This window comes from Ruditapes philippinarum, unplaced genomic scaffold (genome assembly GCF_026571515.1).
Source record: "Ruditapes philippinarum isolate M1 unplaced genomic scaffold, ASM2657151v2 ctg4791_1_1_1_1, whole genome shotgun sequence".
NCBI lineage: Eukaryota > Metazoa > Mollusca > Bivalvia > Venerida > Veneridae > Ruditapes > Ruditapes philippinarum.
In genome coordinates this window covers 204305-225448 of record NW_026863119.1, presented here as the reverse complement: position 1 = coordinate 225448, position 21144 = coordinate 204305, and positions in this window count along the sequence as shown.

Here is a 21144-nt window from a genome sequence, read left to right as displayed (position 1 = left end):
ATGTATCCTAAGTAGTTCTGAGTGAAAAGGAATGGCTGCGTGTTTGTGACTTTGTGCACAGGTAGGGATTTATTTATTAATTCAACATATTTCTACCAGCCTGTTATTATTCGCAATTAAAATCGCACTTGTCAACCCATTTCATATGACGTTATATATTTCAATTTGAGTGAGTTTGCGTCTTGCTTTTCAAATATAATTTGGTCTTAATGTTTCTTTCATTAATATTCCAAATGTTAGAATAAAACATATTTGTGTGTTTTCATTTTTTTTTCTTTATTTTTTTTTGTATCTAAAGTGGCTATCAAGATAAAAAGTCCACACATTGCCATTTCCTTTACCAACAATAACGACGGTTCAGGAGTTTGCACCCCTTGCTGAAAGGAAGCCATATCATTTTCTTTTTCCAAAGTACATTTAAAGAAAAAAATGCAGTAGTGACGTTATAAGCATTATTAAATAATTGAACGATATACATTTGAATGTTAAGTGATTGTGTGAGGAAAGAAAATTGCACTTACAAACATAAGTCCTTTTCTACCAACATGCCTTGATAAAACAGCAGTCGGCACGTTTATCTGGTGAAAACAAGCTAGGATGCTGGGATTCTATGGTACAACATGGTTAAGATATAATTGTCTTAAATCAACATCAAAAAAAAAACATCGGGGAAAAAGGTTTTGTGAGTAAACAGAAACTCATTGGTTGTAAAAAAAGGATTGGACAGTTGAAAGAACCTTAGACATTTGAACCGGTCGACATTTAGATACCGTACGAACCTTGATTGTTAAAAAACAAGTAAATTGTCCAATTATTTCATAATTCGAAATGTTTTGTTTATTTGCAAACAATTGTACTTTTGTGAAATCCTTATGGTAGGAGTCAATGCACTTTTACCCTAGAATTTAGAAATAATATTTTGAACTAGGTTTTGAACAATTATGTTCTTTATTATTAATTATTTGTAGCACTTATTCAATTTTCACTGAACACATTTGATCTTGTTAGATCTTGACATTAACTATTTTCAGCACGTGATGGTGTCTTTCTGGAAATCAGATGGACCTTCATTTTTTGTACAATTTTTAAGTCAATTTTCATGAACATCTTGAAAATGGGACACACATCATGAGCAAAGAAAAGGGGAAAATAGTATACAGAAAAAAAGGAACCACAAAAGAACGTCCAAAACGGCAAAACTAAAATTTACAGATTCGATTCGATTGACTCTGTTCATGGGTGGTTCTTGAAGTCAAATCTTCCGTCTACGCTCCCTAGCACCAACTAAAATAGTATTTAACATTCAACATGAAATGGTAAAATTTTGAATTTAGGAACATCTTCGAAAATCTGAAATTAAGTACGTGGTGCCACACGTCACATCACAACAAGTTTGATTTCAAACCATTTTCAAACTGATGTGATAAATATAAACAATTGATGACTGCAGATTATTTTGTTTTTCATGCGATTCAATACAGACTGCAAGACTCAATGAGTTACAATGTAAAATTAAGTGTTGAATAAATTACATCGATTCCTAAACAAGGGAGAATCATATTGATAAGACAGCTCAAAATTTTGTGTTTGATGTGTTGCATGTTCTGTAGTTTTTTAGGCACTATGCTTGAGGCTGTTTTGTTTTCTTCTTTTTTTTCTTTGAGACCTAGTTTGTTCTTGGTTGTTTCTTAAGAGGACAACAAATAAATTCACGAACATGTTACATGTTACGGTCTGCTTTATTGGGTGTCTTGTTCGTCTGTAATTTGCTACTTCATATTCCCGCAAGTTAAGTGAAACTCACCCATCCCAAAACTACAGTTCATCTATGCGTCACATCAGTTTTGTTTCTATGAATCATAAAAACCATTCCACCTCCAACTTATTAAAGTTGACTCTATTAATTATATTATCTACGAAAAACACTACAGCTTGTCATATTCTGCCAAGATAATGAGGAACGTGATGTGTTAAATTTCTGTATGAAATTATTTCATTATAAGCGTGGGAGATATCTTAGTTCATGAAGTACAATAACTTACCTTTATATCTGATGCAAGCTGAAATTTCTGATGGGGATAAGGCATTTCCGTTTATACAAATGTAACATGTTTACATGAATTGTTTGAAAGATTTATTATCATGTCAACCCATTTATTGAATATAACTTTGTTTTTTATTTCGGAAACCTTGCAATATTTGATTGTTACTTGTAAACTGAATCTTGAAATTTTGATGTAGATTTATCAAACTTGTGGATAGCAAGAATGGTTGAAAAAAAAGATAAACTTGTAGAAGATTTGATCTTATCAATGCGGCTGTAGTTAAGCTAATCTCCATTTCATAAAAAAACAAGTAAAGATAAAACACAAATTGAAAAAAAATAATTCCACCAATTTCCTAATTCCTTGTTTAATACTGACAGTAGCTTGCAATTACCACTATCGCCCATGAACAGGCTAACCCGAACATGGAACATTTTCAATTATGCTGCTTTTGGCGTTCTTCATGGATTCTGTTTTTTTTTTTATTTCGCAGATAAGATATATATTTAATAATCAAACGTTAAAGCTAGATACAAATTAGCTACTGTTTTAGATGCATTTATCACCCACAATATTAGATAACGGCCTGTATCTATATATGAGATCGTAAATGATTTATTGATTCCTAAAGGTCTCTTTTTGGTGCAAGAATTGTTGCCTTCGGTGTTTACAAACAATGAAAGATCTTAAACGGCTGTTCGTAAATTTGGATTTAAACATTATAGAACAACAAATATCGTATCAAATACTAGTAAAAGAATATACATAGATGGGAAAATAATTTTGAAGATAAATATATTAAATGTTTGATGGTTTTCATAACTTTGTTCATGATTTGAACATTGGTGCCATTGACTACGTTCTATAACACATATGTTGATGCCACGGTCAGCTCATAATCATGTATGCAAGCCATTATCACTTGTCCTAAAATAATCTTAATTAATCTAACATGATAAGGCGGCGTTCAATGAACGCTTTGTGGGCCTTGTATTTCATTAAAGTGTAGAAATGCAGAAAAAGACATATCCAAAAAGATTATGTTAGAATTTTTATGTCTTCTTGTGTCATATAACGGAACTTTATTTAGTTTTACGATAACAATGACGTAAAATACTTGATTTAGCTTTTAATCAACTTTTTCAACTTTCTGTAAACAACTTGACTTTATAGGATTCCATTTATCAACAACAGATTTTAATTCGGCCAGACTGTACTTCATTTAAATAACCAATCAATGGCCACGTGCAAATAATTCATACTTCTTGAAATGAAGTGGAATATATTTTCGGATGACTTAGAATGCACTGTAATTTTGTCACAACTGAACTTTTAACTGTAGTTCAATTAGGACTAGAATAGATATATCAACTAGGAAATTCTCCTCCCTAGGCAAGCGATGCCGGATACAAATTATTTATGATCTAAGAAAATGACACCAACTTCTGAGTGTGACAACTGTCTGATTAAAGTTTTATTTGGTAAAATGTCTATACTGAGTGTATGTCTGTAGATTCAGACATATGCACAAGAAAACAAAGTTAAATACAATACTTGTATTTGTAAAAGTGCTCGTCAAAGTATATTTTGTTTTGATTAATAACTTTCAACTACAGCTGCAAATTTTAAGTAAATCGGAAATAAATACATTGTACACTCATCATTTAAATGTTTCAAAGTTTTTTTTCTTCAATATTACAGCTTGGTAAACAAAGGTTGACTAGGTATGAAATATCATGACATAGCAATAATTTCAAATCATAAAAAGGTTTATATCAGTTCAAAACCTTTGCATTTCTTTTGCGGGTCGATTACTGTTTTCGGCAAACATTTGTGATTAGAAAATTATCTTGGATGGTTTAGTATGAGATTTCACATTTTCTAATATCTATCATAACTATACAAATTTCTCATTTCTATATTTGTTTGGACCTATCGTTTCTAAGATTTAATTCAATTTTGCTTTTTACATAGATATAAATAGAAAATAGAAAAGGGTTATACATGTGTACTTTTACTGGTAAACAAACTCATTTCATTTATGGTAGATCGCTTATCTGTTGCGAATAAACAGTAAAAGAGCTAAATATTTCTTTAAATGCTTCTTTTTCAATGGAGTAGACCGGTTTGTCTTTTGATTTTAATATCGTGGTGTTGCATCAAATCTAATATTCGCTGCTTAGCAACATTATTTCTTCCAACCGTTAACTTAACATGTCTAAGACAATCTTTGGGTGTGGCCAATATGAAAGTTGTGCTTATTTGAGAAAAAAATAGATTCCTGATGAATGTAATTCCTTGTAAAGGTAACAAAGCTATGTAGAATTACTCCCATTTCCGTTTTTTTTTCACTAAGGCCGTTTATATCAAGGAAAGAAAATAATTATATAGATATATTAACTTTGTTAACTTACTCGATTAGTTATTATTTCCTTGTGTTTCTGTCAACGGTTGACAACTGCGTTACATTCATGTCAATTTATCATCTATAGGCTATTTGTAAATCCCGATGATAAAGTCTTAAATTGAATAAAAATATTCAAGGAAAACACTTAAAGCATTCTTGAATTTATTATGCAATACCTATGTATCAGATAAAAAAAAAACAACTTTCATCCATGAAACAACCTTGACAAGGCACGCATTGTGTTATGAAGATTATACATTAATGTGTCCTTTAAGTACGTTTTATTTTTAATGTATCATAGGACGAAAATACCATATATCAATTCTTTGAGGAACCGCTGTTTAATATATTAATGATGTTTATAAGTTAAAGTTGTAATGATTTAATATGGCATAACAAAAAAGTCAGCATTTATGGTCAACCATTTCCCTAAGTCAATCCCAAACAAGAATATACCATTTAAAAAAGTCAAATGAAAATGAGAACATTCACAGTGAAAGTAGAACTTCTGTACTGAGATCAAGTCAAGGTACATATGCTGTTCGTTTATATAAAAAGAAATTAATTAAGAGCTTTTCATGGCACAGCTGTACCAAAGAAAGTCAATTATAGTAAAATATTATTCTCCTATGCTTGTCTTATCAATCCAATTTATTGTCATTTTCATTTTGTGATGTTTCTCAAACATTATTTGAGTATATCGAGATTATTGCTCATTATGTGAATACCGAAAAAAGTTTTCTTTTGTCCTATGCAGAATTTATTACTTTCGTTTCTATGGCAATATTGTATTGTAAAGAGCTCTATATACATGTATATACATGTATATGTAAGTATGTAATAAGTGTCCTAATTATCTAATGATTATGTAATAAGTGTCCTAATTATCTAATGGTTAAATACGTTATTAAATACGTTACCAGCATATCTACAATGATTAATAAATTCATAGAGAAAACTGTAGAGAAAACTATACTTTTGACCTATTAATACATCACACTATCAAAATATAAAATATAAGCATTTTATCTAAACAGTTTTAAATCATCATCATATGCATGTTAATAGAGATTGAATTCAAATGTACCGAACATGCTACATATCGTATCCTTACCGGATTGGACCGAAAGTAATTAACATTTGTCACGTGTATAAAGCCATGCTAGCTTGTACATCAATACACACAAACAAATTTATTGGAATATGTACCAATAAAATAACAGAAAAATGTTTAATTTCTTTTTTTTATTCATTGAATACATTTTAAATGATTTGTTTTGAGATGTACTATTATGAGAATGATATTACTTCTTATATTCTCGTAGCATGTACAACCATTGCCCGGTTGCCATACCCAAGCCTTTTCTGACCCTCGGCAAATTATGAAATATGATAAACAAGATCAACAAGGAAAGGAGGCGTTCAATGAACGCAACCCCCATATGACCCAGCAACAAGAACCAATGGCAAGGAGCCTAGGCGGATCCCAAACAAAAACAGGGCAGGGCAAAGATAGAGCAAGGACAGGTAAAACATTAAATGATAAATAATTTGTAACTGATTAGGAATCAAAGAAAATAGGCCCACAAATGGGAAGGGGACAGGAGACCGGGGGAAGGGGGGGTTATCATAAGAATAAAAAATAGAGGCAATGGGGAAGATACTTACCGTAGACGAGAAAACAACAAGGGATACAAGCAGAAGTGTCACCAAAACAGTATGAAACAACATAGACATACATCTGAGGAACACAGTGGGGCGCCGTCTTGGAACGGTCAGCAGCATAATAATGACTGCTGGGGAGTTTAAACCGGTTAATGGTGCACCAAACCTCGCTCTTAGCCCCATCATGTTCCTATAAAGGAGACAGTGTAAATAAAATGAATCCCCGCCAAGTGAAATTCTAACAGTTGTCATGGTTACAAAAGGTTAAATAAGTAAAACACTAAAATGAAAGGGTAAGATTAAAGAAAGTTTGGGTATAAAAATATAATAAAGTGGAAATAAATATAAACCATTAGTCTATGAAGGCTGGACATGGAGGGGGACACCGACACTGAACGCCCAACAATCCCTTGAGGATGAAAATATAACAACATTGATTGCATGTACGGGGAGACTTTTTATAGCCGCCACACGGCACAAACAACAAGGCTGTGAGCATAAAATATGATAAACAAGATCAACAAGGAAAGGCGGCGTTCAATGAACGCAACCCCCATATGACCCAGCAACAAGAACCAATGGCAAGAAGCCCAGGCGGACCCCAAACAAAAACAGGATAGGGCAAAGACAGAGCACGGACAGTCACCCTCCAAAAAAATGTTTCAAACTCAAAACATTTTGCAATGCATCTTCAATGTCATCAATAACCATAGTAGCCTACGACTTTACGTTAGAATAAAAATATCTACACTTATTAAATGAGTTTCTAATGTTTTTATATACATATCACGACTATTTAAGTTATTTCTTGTCTTTATGCATAATTACGAAGTCTTGTCTTGTAAATAAGCATTGAACGAAAAAGAAAGTTATTTTCAAACATATCATTGCAATATATTTTGTTGCGACATCTTTTTTTTCCTTGTTGTGAAAGTTAAAAAATAAATTTAATTAATGTTTCAGATGGTAAATTACAGGATAGTCCACGATAAAAACAAGATATTTTTATATCACTTGTATTTCTATTCTAAGTTAATGGATCCGAGACGTGCTAACACATATAAAATGTTAATTACAAGTATTGAGCTACGCGAGAAATTATACTTGATCCATATGAACATTGTAAAAAGGAGAATTGACGCGATTTCTACATATCATTTCTTTGATTGTAAAGAACCGCACTGACTTTTAGTAATTTCTTCCATGCTTTGTAAGAGGATAACATAATTGAATGGTTAAAACTTAAAACATGTGCACTTTCTCTGGTGCACTTTACAAGAATTACGTAACAAAGATTAAGGCAATCGAATAGAAAATATCCTTGTTATTGTCAAACCTTAATATACTGAAGATGTAGTGGGCGGTTCCCGATCTATATCAATGCATGCCAATGTTTGAAGGTGACAATATCAGATGAAAATATTATTGTGCTCAGGCACTTTAAGACAGAACACAAAAAGAAAAACGGTTGTTCCTCTGCAACTTAAATTACAAATAAAAGCCTTTTTGAGAAAAAGAAAACAGAAAATGATTGTAAAAAAAGACCAAAAGGTGAGATTCTTTTGGCTGGTGCTGAAGACCTGCCAAATTAAATGTCTCATAAATAGCAAAACGATTTTTTTTATTAAACATATGATTTACTTATAATAGAATACATCTTTCTGAAACTGATTGAAAGTAACGACTGAAAAATCTTTACAGAATTAATACACACATTCAAATGAGAAATCTAACTGAAGGCAGTTTATTTATTATAACTAGTGAATGCACAAGTAAATAAAACATAATGACAGAAAATAAATTCATTAAATTAGCTTTAACTGGCGTTTTCGTTAGTTTCACTTATGTCGGAAATTCATCTTTCATGGCGGTGGGGATGCCAGATGAGACGCGTGTTGTACAATGGCATGCTTAGGATGACGTAATTTTACCATTATGAATGAAGTTGTAATTTCATTCGCTATTGTTAAAAAATAGCTACGGGTGTAATGACATGGAAATTGTTTTACTAAGGTAAAGAGTTTAAAATATAATTGCCCTGCTATTCAAATCGCCGTACAAAAGGGTCATTCTGTAAATGCCAAGTTTTACAAAGTCAATGTCCTTCATATATTAAAGAAATATTTCAAAAACCGTCTACCAGCAACTGGTCTCCGTGGTGTCATGTGGTTGCATAGCAATGCTTCCTAAATCTTGCCCCTTGTGACTTTTTCCTTTTTCTGACGCTCAAGAAACACCTTGCTGGAAGGAAATGTCTAACGCAAAACAATCTCGGTTCTGCTATTTTCAAGTGTCTGAATAGCATACCTCGAAAAGATTATGAAAACGTATTTAAAAATTGGATTGAAAGACTAAAACTTTGTATATCACATGGTGGTAAGTATTCTGAAGGATATAGATATTTATTTTGGCACTGTTTGTTACGCACTTCTGAAAATTGACCCAGTTGCATTCATGTTTAAACACCCCTCGTAAAGACATGCTAACCTGCACATCCATACAAATAAATCTACTTTGAATTTGTACCATTGCAATAGAAGAAACGTTTTTGTTATTTTTTAGCTGAATTATTTAAGAATATGTCATTACGTAAATGATATTTGTTCATATATTCTCCCGCTTCACCAATACCAAGCCTTTTGTGACTCTCGACAAATCATGATAGTCCACCTCCAAAAAAATGTGTCAAACTCAATTAGTTGTACAATGCTAAAACAATGCCATAGCTCCGACTGTACGTTATACTACATTGCTTGTCCTTTTCAATAATTACGAAGTCCTGTCTTTTGTAAATAAATATCGTAGGAAATAGGAAGTTATTTTAAACATATCATTGCAATATATATTGTTGCGACATTTTTTAACTTGTTGTGAAAGTTTAAAAAGTTATTTGAATTTATGTTTCAGATATAAATTACAGAAAGTCCACGATAAAAACAAGATATTTTGATATAACTGATATTTATATTCTTGGTTATCGGATCCGAGACGTGCTTACACAGATAAAATGTTAATTACAAATATTGATCTGATCCTGGCGAGAAATTGTACTTGATCAATATAAACATTGTAAAAACTGAAATTTTCATTACTTCATTGTTTTGATTTTAAAATGCCGCACTGACTTTTAATATTTTCTTCCATACTATGTAGGAAGAAAACATTAAATGGTGAAAATGTGCACTTTTCTGCATTGTACTTTACAAGGATAACCTAACAAAGAGTAAAGAAATCAAATAGAAAATATCCTTGTTATTGTCGACCTTTAATATACTGAAAAGTGGGCGGTTCATGTTCTAAATCAATTCATGCCAATGTTTGAAGGTGACAAGATCATAGGAAAATATCATCATGTTTATGCACTATAAGACAGGACACCAAAAAGAGAAAAGGTCAGACTACACGGACGGTTCCCCTGTCACTTAAATTACAAAAAAGGCAAAAAAATACAAGAAAGCTTTTTATGTAAATAAAAAAGGGGGAAAAAAGCATACAAGAAGACTTTTAGCTGGCAGATGACCTACCAAATAAGATGTCTAATATATCAATATATAGCAAAAAATATTCATAATAAGATTAAATTACTTATAATGGAGTGCAGCTGCTTGAAACTGATTGAAAATTACGACTGTAAAAACTTAGCAGAACTGGTAAACAAATTGTCAAATGAATAAATTAACTGGTGACAATTTAATAATTAGAACTGATGTAGAAACATTATGACAGAAAATAAACTAATTAGAGAAGATCTATATTGTACGCAATAAATTATTATTGTTAAAATCACGCATCTGAGCATATTGAACTTATTGTCAATTTCCAAAACGAAATGCAATACCATATAACATGAAAGCTAACATATTTAGACTCTCATGACTGCAACAATTTCTTTGATGAAATAAACCTATTTCCATTTCTGAAGGTCAGTCACTATGGATTATGTCATATGATGAAGCTATCCAGCTGATCAGTATGTGTGTTAAGATTTATGTTAAAACTGTGATTACTTAGTACTGATGCAGCTCTGATCACAACATATTCTTATCGTGGGAAGAAAGCAGTAATGAACGCAAAATGATATGTCACAAAAGTATGAAAGTATAATGTCTTCCAAACAAACAAAAAACAATAACAAAAAACAAAAACAAAAAAACACAACAACTAAAACAATTCATGTTACGGATCGGCATTGGCCCTTTGTTCTTTCTATTTACTTCAGTGCACTGTTTTCTCGTTTAGGGCAAATGCATTAATTTATTTGGGGACCACAAGCTGCTTTTCATGGAAAGAAATAGACGTGTCACAAGATTCCATAGTAACTGCCGTTTGCCATTTTCAAGTTCAAAAGTTGAATTCTGTTTTAGCCGATGCTTGGGGCCGTGGGCGGTTACTTGCACTTTTCTAGTACCGTTCATAAACAGGCTCAATCAAACCGAGCCTGCAATATATTCAGTTTTGCCATTATGTGCGTTTTTTGCTTGTTTTTTTTAGGAATTCTGCTTATCTTGATTTCTGTACAGTACGAAAAACAACATAAGAAAAGCATAAATAAAAGAATCTATATATTGTTTATAAGGACGTGACCTACAGTTATATTCACATTGGGAATTCTGTCAGATGCACAAAATGTTTCTTCTGTAAAATTGCATGTTGATATATCTGAATGTGACAAATGGTTGATGATATTGATTATTCCGTGGTCGAGGGGTTAGAGTCGATGACTTATAATCCAGTTACCTCTCTGGCGTGGGTTCGATCCCAGGGAGATGCTTTGGTAGTTTAGCGCGGGGGAAGGTAGTCTAGTACTAGTGTAATTTTCCACGAACGATGGTTAGAAAACTACCCGCCTATATGACTGAAATACTGTTGGGAAAAGGCGTAAAATGAAACAAACAAACAAACATTTTGCATTTTAGAGGTAATCTTCTTAGTATCAACAAGCAATTGTTTGTGAAAGAAATTAAAAAAGAAACCAAGAAAAGGCGTACGGGTTTTCACTGCCTTTATAACTTTTGTGTTGTATCATTTTTTTATTGTTTAATCCCCTTTTTTTTTATTTCAATGATATCTAATATAAACTATATCCTACATTATTATATATGCAGGTGTAAGTTATTTCAGGCTATATGGTGGCCACACGGGAAGAAAGGAGTTCTGAGGCAGTTTGAATCAAAGGGCTGCATGCTCTGTGGTATTTTCTGATCTTTCCTGTATATGTTTATTTTTATATGCTATAATTCATCTTATACGCAGCGACTGCGTTTGGATCTTTTTCTATAGCAGTTTGAGATTGAAACATTTGGAATGCCTAGAGTTACATCAAAAAATCATTTTTCATTTTTTATGACAGCCACACTTTATCCTTGCATATCGTGGCTACTTCCTTTAATAAGACACTTCAAAAAAAATGTTGCCTCGACTAGGATTTGAACTTTAGGCCTCTCACACCTTCATTGCATTGTACCTCAACATGGGGTACTTTGTATGCCTAGCTAGTTATGTATATACTTTTCATGACACTTGGCCATATACATGTATATCATCTTAAGAAGCCTGATTTTGCGGCGACGGAATCAGCCCATGCGACTTGCGTATACCAAGATCAGCTGGCGCGACCGTGCCGTCTAATCATGGTCTGCTCTGTTCGTTATTCAGCCAGTTCACATTTTGAAATTTTCCCTAAAAATGATGTACGATTTTTTTCCGGATTCAGATCACTTTAAATATTTAAATCGGTGACTGTTATCGTGCTGTTAACAACACATACATTTTATAATGCCCCCATTTCGAAGAAAAGGGGGTATATTGCTTTGCACTTGTCGGTCCGTCGGTCCGTCGGTCTGTCGGTCCGTCGGTCCGTCGGTCCATAGACCAAATTATTTCCAAGTGATAACTAAAGAACCCTAAGGCCTAGGAACTTCAAACTTGGTATGGTGATTGGTCATGACAAGTAGATGACCCCTATTGATTTTGGGGTCAAGGGGTCAAAGGTCAAGGTCACATTGACCTTGTAAGCAAAAACGGTTTCCGATCAATAACTAAAGAACCTTAAGGCCTAGTTACTTCAAACTTGGTATGGTGATTGGTCATGATCAGTAGATGACCCCTATTGATTTTGGGGTCAAAGGGTCAAAGTCACATTGACCTCTTTGGTAAAAACAGTTTCCGATCAATAACAAAATAACCCTTAGGCCTAGGAACTTCAAACTTGGTATGGTGATTGGTTATGACCAGCAGATGACCCCTATTTATTTTGGGGTTAAGGGGTCAAAGGTCAAGGTCACATTGACCTTGTAGGTAAAAACTGTTTCCGATCAATAACGAAAGAACCCTTAGGCCTAGGGACTTCAAACTTGATATGGTAATTGGTCAGGATCAGTAGATGACCCCTATTGATTTTGGGGTCAAGGGGTCAAAGGTCAAGGTCACATTGACCTCGTAGGTAAAAACAGTTTCCGATCAATAACTAAAGAACCCTTAGACCTAGGAACTTCAAACTTGGTATGGTGATTGATCATGACCAGCAGATGATCCCTATTGATTTTGGGGTTAAGGGGTCAAAGGGCAAGGTCCCATTGACCTTGTAGGTAAAAATGCTTTCCGATCAATAACTTAAGAACCCTTAGGCCTAGGAACTTCAAACTTGGTATGGTGATTGGTCATGACCAGCAGATGACCTATTGATTATGGGGTCAAGGGGTCAAAGGTCAAGGTCACATTGACCTTGTAGGTAAAAACGGTTTCCGATCAATTAACTAAAAACGCTTAGGCCTAGGAACTTCAAACTTTGTATGATGATTGGTCGTGACCAGCAGATGACCCCGATTGAGTTTTGGGTCAAAGGTCAAGGTCACATTGACCTTGTAAGTAAAAATGGTTTCTGATCAATAACTTAAGAACGCTTAGGCCTAAGAACTTCAAACTTGGTATGGTGATTTGTCATGACCAGCAGATTACCCCTATTGATTTTGGGATCAAGGGGTCAAAGGTCAAGGTCACATTGACCTTGGAAGTAAAAACGGTTTCTGATCAATAAGTAAAGAACGCTTTGGCCTAGGAACTTCAAACTTGGCATGGTGATTGGTCATGACCAGCAGATGACCCCTATTGATTTTGGGGTCAAAGGTCAAGGTCAAATTGACCTTGTATGTTAAAACGGTTTCCGATCAATAATAAAAGAACCTTTAGGCATAGGAACTTCAAACTTGGCATGGTGATTGGTCATGACCAGCAGATGACCCCTTTTGATTTTGGGGTCAAGGGGTCAAAGGTCAAGGTCACATTGACCTTGTAGGTAAAACAGTTTCTGATCAATTAACTAAAACGCTTAGGCCTAGGAACTTCAAACTTTGTATGATGATTGGTCGTGACCAGCAGATGACCCCGATTGAGTTTTGGGTCAAAGGTCAAGGTCACATTGACCTTGTAAGTAAAAATGGTTTCTGATCAATAACTTAAGAACGCTTAGGCCTAGGAACTTCAAACTTGGTATGGTGATTTGTCATGACCAGCAGATTATCCCTATTGATTTTGGGATCAAGGGGTCAAAGGTCAAGGTCACATTGACCTTGTAAGTAAAAACGGTTTCTGATCAATAAGTAAAGAACGCTTTGGCCTAGGAACTTCAAACTTGGCATGGTGATTGGTCATGACCAGCAGATGACCCCTATTGATTTTGGGGTCAAAGGTCAAGGTCAAATTGACCTTGTATGTTAAAACGGTTTCCGATCAATAATAAAAGAACCCTTAGGCATAGGTACTTCAAACTTGGCATGGTGATTGGTCATGACCAGCAGATGACCCCTATTGATTTTGGGGTCAAGGGGTCAAAGGTCAAGGTCACAGTGACCTTGTAGGTAAAACAGTTTCTGATCAATTAACTAAAACGCTTAGGCCTAGGAACTTCAAACTTTGTATGATGATTGGTCGTGACCAGCAGATGACCCCTATTGAGTTTTGGGTCAAGGGGTCAAAGGTCAAGGTCATGACCAGTAGATACTTTATAACCCTTAGTAATTGTTTGATCACTGGGTCAGAAGTCATGCAATAAATACCTTATCACATGACTAATTGGCTGCTGATAGGGGGCATACATGTTTTACAAACATATCTTGTTTAACAAGAAACGATCGTTATATAGCTTGGAAAGAAGTGCGAACAGTCTTAGAAAAGATGTCACAAATGATGCTTGGTTCATTCTTATATTGTGATAAAACCCATAGGCTCTTGGTTTCGGTACGAAAAGACCCTTAATTTTAAATAATGAGGATTTGTCAAATTTATCCAATTTAACGTTGCTTTTAACGTAAAGATAGTTTTTAATACCCGCCGTTTTTTGTTGGTTACTTACGTCGGTGGGTATAAAAAACGAACTTTACGTCAAAAACGAAACCATGTGCTTATGATTAAAGCTTTAATCTTTACAGTTTCTAGTGACCAGCCATTACATTTTACAACTCAACATATAGATGTACATAGAACATACAATTGTGACAAATATCAAAAATTAGGATATAATACTATAACAATAATAAAAAGTTTCTAATTATTTTGATTTCACGAAACCCCATATTTCACATCCATAGTTTATTGTGGACTTATTTAACAAACGAGTCAAATTGTTGTAAGGCTACTTTCAGCAGCGTATCGTGTTTCTTTAAAGTTGCTATTAGTTTACTCACTGCTTTAAGACTTTTACCTTACATTTTTTATTTTTGGTTTTAATGAAGCTTTTCCCGTATAATTAAATGTAACACCTAAATAGTAAAAATCATTTACATTTTCAAGAATACATGAATTTTCACCGTAAAACCAATTTTCCCTATTTTGCAAGCCTCTCCGCTTTCTGAATTCACGGTAGATCCCATTCGTTTATTAAATTTCAATCTTTATACTTATTTAAATCTTTTTAATTTTATAATTTCAAAGTGTTATTAATTATTTCGTTAATTTATTTATTTATTCATTTAATTAATTATTTATTTATTTATTATTTTATTTATTTTTATTTATTTATTTATTTATTTATTTATTTGTTTATTTATTTATTTATTTTATCTATCTATCTATTTATTTATTTACATGTAATTATTTCAAAGTGTAATATGTCTCCCACAACAGCCATCAAAGAAAGGAGGGGAAATAAGTCAGATGGAAGGAAAACTTCACCTAGAAAACAAGGGAAAAGGCCAGCAGAAAAGGGGGAGAAGAACGAACAGAAAAGGAAAGACATGCCATACCATTTCGAATACCGTTATATAGCCGACCGAAATGCCCGTAACCTAACAGTCACCTTACGAGGGATACCGGCCAGATAACGGTCGACAATTGAACAAAAGTTTCCTTAAGTATATCGGACAGTGTCCAAAAAGATGATGCCAAAGGTTTTCACTAGGTGACCGAGCAAGTACCCTTCAGAAACCGTCCAATACCTACCGGACAACCACCCCCTTCTTCCTGGACATGATTGAAATGTTTCCTCCATACGGTTTCCCATCGAACTACTATCTTGGACGGTCCCCGTTTGTTAATAATATGGCGTAGTTTTAACTATCAACGTTAAAAGTACCTTTCAATCAATCAAATTATACATTCAGACTACGACTTCTTTTTAAAGTACAAGGTTCGACAATGAAAACAATTTCCTTATGCCTGTAAATGGCCTTAATTAATTGCAAATAGCAAGTAAACATATTTTCTTCCTGAATGGCATTTAACACAACATGGAAACCAGCGGGACATTTCGAAATTAGTTGATGAAATAATTAAAACATGCCACTCTTTCCTGTTAAAACTATTCATTTTATTACAGTGCACTTTTGTTAATATTTGTATTTTAATCGTTTAATCTGTCAGCGCGTGTCTGTCATCTAAAAATAGAAATACAATTAAGTGGCACTAGATTTCATCGTTCCTCAATGTTTCCACGTACATGTAGTTTCCAAGAAAATATGTTTAACCCTGATATAAACCGTATATATACGTTCAAACCACGTGAATTCACAAGTTGCTACTTATAATTATGCGAGATATTTTTTTATTGGACATAAATGTTATGTATTTTTGAAAGAAGTGAAAATACCGTATGGCGTTATATAAACCTTTTTTACAGGGGCAATTTGGTCACTTTGTTTATTGGTAAACATAATTCTCATATGCTATATCAATACATATAAAAAAATAGAACAGAGCTTTACTGAATGAAACATACATTTTAAAGACAATATTTCATTGCACGGTACCTCAACTTGGGGTACTTTGTACGCCTGGCTAGTTAGTATATATTTTCAAGAAAAAGAGTCATCTGCATGTATATTATTATAAGATTTCCAAAACGAGGCTTTTGTTGCGGCGACGGAATCAGCCCATGCGACCAGCACTTACTACAATCAGCAGGTACGACCGTTCAGTCTTATCATGGTCTGCACTGTTCGCCATTTAGTCAGTTTACATTTTGAAAATTTCCTTAAAAAATGATCGATTTTCCCCAGATTTAATTAAAAGACTGTATGTAACTGTCCGAATTCAGTTTGTAGTACAAATTTACTAATCAGTACTTTAGTCATATCAGTTATTATAGATCTTTCATATTGCCCAATTCAATTTTATACGGAGCTAAATTTATCTTGTAAAATAGGGTACTACAATCGCCTCTCTTTTTTGGTATATTAATTCATAATGATAACTGTTATTGGATAGCAGCATGAATTGGTCAGTGACCGTTTGGTTGTGAGTGTGAACGCTGCTCAAAAACCCTTAGCCTGAAATTACTTACATCTGCAAATATCATATAATTTGGTCGGATAAACACATTGTACGCACACATTTTGGTTCCTTACGGTGAGTTTTCAAGCGTATATAGTATTAAAATTACAATATGTACGAAAACAAGAAACAAAAATCGGATTTGTAGCATCACGGGATTGTAAATTCGAACTGCAAACTATCTAAATGGATATACACGTTATAACACCCTTGTATTTCAGTTCACTATTGTTTGAAATGTTTTTTCTTTATCAAAATTAAATTATCATACCATCAAATTCTTTATTTTGATGAACTAAAAGGAACACCTTTGCTTTATCCTAAAACTAACAAAGGCTACATCTGTTTTCCTTTAACCTTGTAAGGCATTATAGATAACATAATATTGCACTCCCAATGAGTTTTCTTTTTTTTTTGTATTTTCTGATCGCAAGATCAGTAAATACAAAGCTAACATCCACGGTCTAACACAAAATTTCCTCACAGACCTAACAACGCAAAGTAGTTCTCACTCAAAACTGCTTAAAACCCAGCAATTTAAAAGAAAGAATAATTTTTAATGAAGCATTTTACGAATTACAGTGCATTAAAAGTTTAGATAAGTCAGTAGAAAAATGAGGTTACAATCACAAATTTCGCGGATGAATATCTTTTTTACCCACTACTATTTCCGTAAAGCTTTCTCAATAAAAATGCTATTTTTAGCTATGTCGATTGCCGAATACTCCAGAGCGTAGTACACAAATAAATCTGACTGTCGAGTAGTGGAATATATACATGTACCAATAAAATAAACGAAGTGACCAAATTGCTCCTGTAAAAGAAGGTTAACTTAACGTCTTGTTGTGTTGTCAATTCTTTCAAAAATACATATAACATTTATGTCCAATAAAAATAAACAAATATGTCGCATAATTATATGTAGTAACTTGTGAATATACGTGGTTTGAACGTATATATACGGTTTGTATCAATAAATATATTAAATATTTCATTCAGGGATAGACAATTTTTTTTTTTTTGGGGGGGGGGGGAATAACGTGGAAACATTGAGGAACGGTGAAAATGGCGCGACATCTAATGCCAATTAATTGCACTTCTAATTTTAGATGACAGCAAGCGCTGACAGATTAAACGAGTAAAATACAAATATTAACAAAAGTGCACTGTAATAAAATGAATAGTTTTAACAGGAAAGAGTGGCATGTTTTAATTATTTCATCAACTAATTTCGAAATGTCCCGCTGGTGTCCATAATGTGTTAAATGCCATGCCGGAAGAAAATAGGTTTACTTGCTGTCCATTTCCAAGCATACGGAAATTTTTCTAAATATCTTGATATTTTTTAGCCTTGTACTTTAAAAGACATTGTATTCTATATGTTAGATCAATTCATGATACCGTTACGCGGTCCAATCAAAAGATATAATTTTCATTGATTTTAAAGTACATTGTACTTTTAAACGTTGATTGCTTTATCATTAAGGGAATAGGCCGACTACTGTAGGATAACTGTTCCAGCCATCGTACGGTGACTGTAAGGTATACGGGCAATGACATAATTTTTTTTTCCACTTCTGCCCATTCCCACCCCCTTTCTATTGGCTTTCTCCCTTGTTTTTAAGTGAAGTTTTTTGCTTTTTTCCATCTGAATTATTCCTTTCCTTTTCCTTTTTCGCTGTTTTGGGAGAATATCACACTTAGAAATTTCTATAAAATTTTGTAAATGAAATTTTTAAAAAAGGTTAAATAAATCTCTGACGTTTGTGAAAATACAAAACTTTGAATGACAGAATGTGTGTGTAATTGAGTTTAATATTCATACTCGCAACCGATTGTTCACATCTATAGGCGAGTCCCCCAGAAGAGTATAAGTCATTTAGATTTTAAAAGGACAGAAAAGTGCAAAATAATGAAACTTGTCCCAATTTCAGAACCTTCTCCTGCTTCTTTAGCTTTCCATGTGTTTAAACACTCATGCATGGGACCTCAATCGATTCAAAGTCTCATCCCTACTGCTTTTTCAGCTTTCCAAGTGTTTAAACACTCGCACAAGGGGTCTCGGTCGATTCAAAGTGTCATCCCAAAAGTAATTTTAGTTGGCAAGCCCGTGAAATGAATCACAGTGCCATGATGTCAACATCTAACAAACTGGCTCATGCGAGAATTGTGTTATTAATTTACCATGCGGATCACGGCACTAAGTCCCGTTGAATTTACCAGATCACAGTTCAGACACAGCTTCGTTTTTGGACAATCTGTCAAGCAATTAACCAGTACTAATTGCCTTAATTTTCGCAAGGAGCTGATAACTTCTATACATGCCAGTGCAGATGCACAGTGCAAATGACCGTAGAAACGATTTCATGATCAGCCACAACGAAAGTGACCTGTACTGTCCGAGAATGGAACCGGGTTGCCCAAATCACAGTCCAACGCTCTACCTGCCGTCGGGTTAGTTAATTACCCCTATATACAAGCCTCACTGTGTCCATCTGGGCACCATATGACAATACGTGCAACGTTTGGAGTCCATCCAGGTCCCGGTAGATGACCTGCCGAGTCGCCTTCGGTGACCGCGTGAATACCGGAGGATTATTTGGCACAAAAGCTGTGAAAACTTTTCAACGACATGCAACAAATACCAAAGTCAAAGTCAAAGTCAAAATTTTATTTGCAATTCGGCAGATTTCTGCCTTTGGCAATACAAACATAAATATACATATGGCAAACACACAATAATAAATCTAACAAAAGCAAACATTCATTGAATGAACATCATACATAATAATGCATATATTGTGTTAAGATTATTTTTGGTATATCGACAATTTAATACCAATCATAGCAAAGATCTAAGATTGTTTTAATATTTATTTTATAATTGTTCATTTCTTCTATCAAATGCATCTCTTAAGAATTTGCTTAAATGATATATATTTTTTCTTTTAGAATTTGTCATTAATCTAGAAAATTTATTTAGATTTGGAAAAGTGTGTGGCAATTTGTATTTGATTCTTAAATCTCTATATAATGGACAGCATAAAAGAAAATGATACTCCGATTCAACAGCTTGCTGAGAACAAAATTTACATAATCTCGCATTTCTTTCAACCCCAATATATCTTCCAGTTTCAATTTCTAATGTATGAGAACTTAGCCTAAAAATTGAAAGTTGTCTCCTTAATTTACTATTATCAACAATATTAAGATACTCTTCAAAACATAAATCATTTTTATACATTCTATAGTAATCGAATTTGGCATTAATTCAATCGATTCGTGCCATTTCTGCACAAATTGATCTCTTAAACGTTGTTTGAATAATACAATATAGTTACAATTATTTCAAATTTTCTATACAATTTGAAAACCCTAAGTTATTAATTATATTGTGAATACTTTTAGCCCAAGAAGATCCTCTAAAGTTATGTACTTGATCACTATATACACTAAACAATTCTGGTATAGACTGTTTCTTTATTTTTATCCAATATTTTAATGCCCTTTCTTGACATAAAACTGTTAAAGGGAATCTACCAAGTTCTCCGAGTACTGCGTTGTTCGGAGTTTGTTTATTAACACCTAAAATGCTTTTACAAAACTTAATATGTAATTTGTCAACTTCTTTGCAATCAAAAGCGCCCCAGATCTCTGAACCATACAGTAATATTGGTACTACCATACTATCAAAAAGTTTTAATTTTGTTTTTATATCAAATTTAACTCTATCAAATAAAGATAAAAGATTATGATATGCCTTTAAAGCTTGTTCAGACAGAGCCTTAATTGCTACTTTAAGATCACCTGTATATGAAAATTTTACTCCCAAGTAGGTGAAAGTATCTACATATTCAATGGTTTCATCATTAATCGTAATATTAACATGTGTGTTAGATTTTCGCTTTTCAAAAACACATACTTTAGTTTTAGCAACATTGATTTTCAGACCCCACTTACAGGAATATCTCGAGATTGAGTTAACTTGAGATTGTAGACTCTTTATATCTGTTGTAAACAAAACAATATCATCTGCAAATAACAACATGTATTTAGATAACAATTCAATATCTTTTGTTGACATTTGTTCAATATCGATACACTGTTCAATATCATTTATAAATAGAATAAAAAGCAATGGTGATAATGGTTCTCCTTGTTTTAAGCCAATGGTTACATCGAAAAAATCAGTCAATTTTGTATTTACTTTTAGACAAGATTGTACAGATGCATATATTGACTTTATAATATTTAAAATTTTAC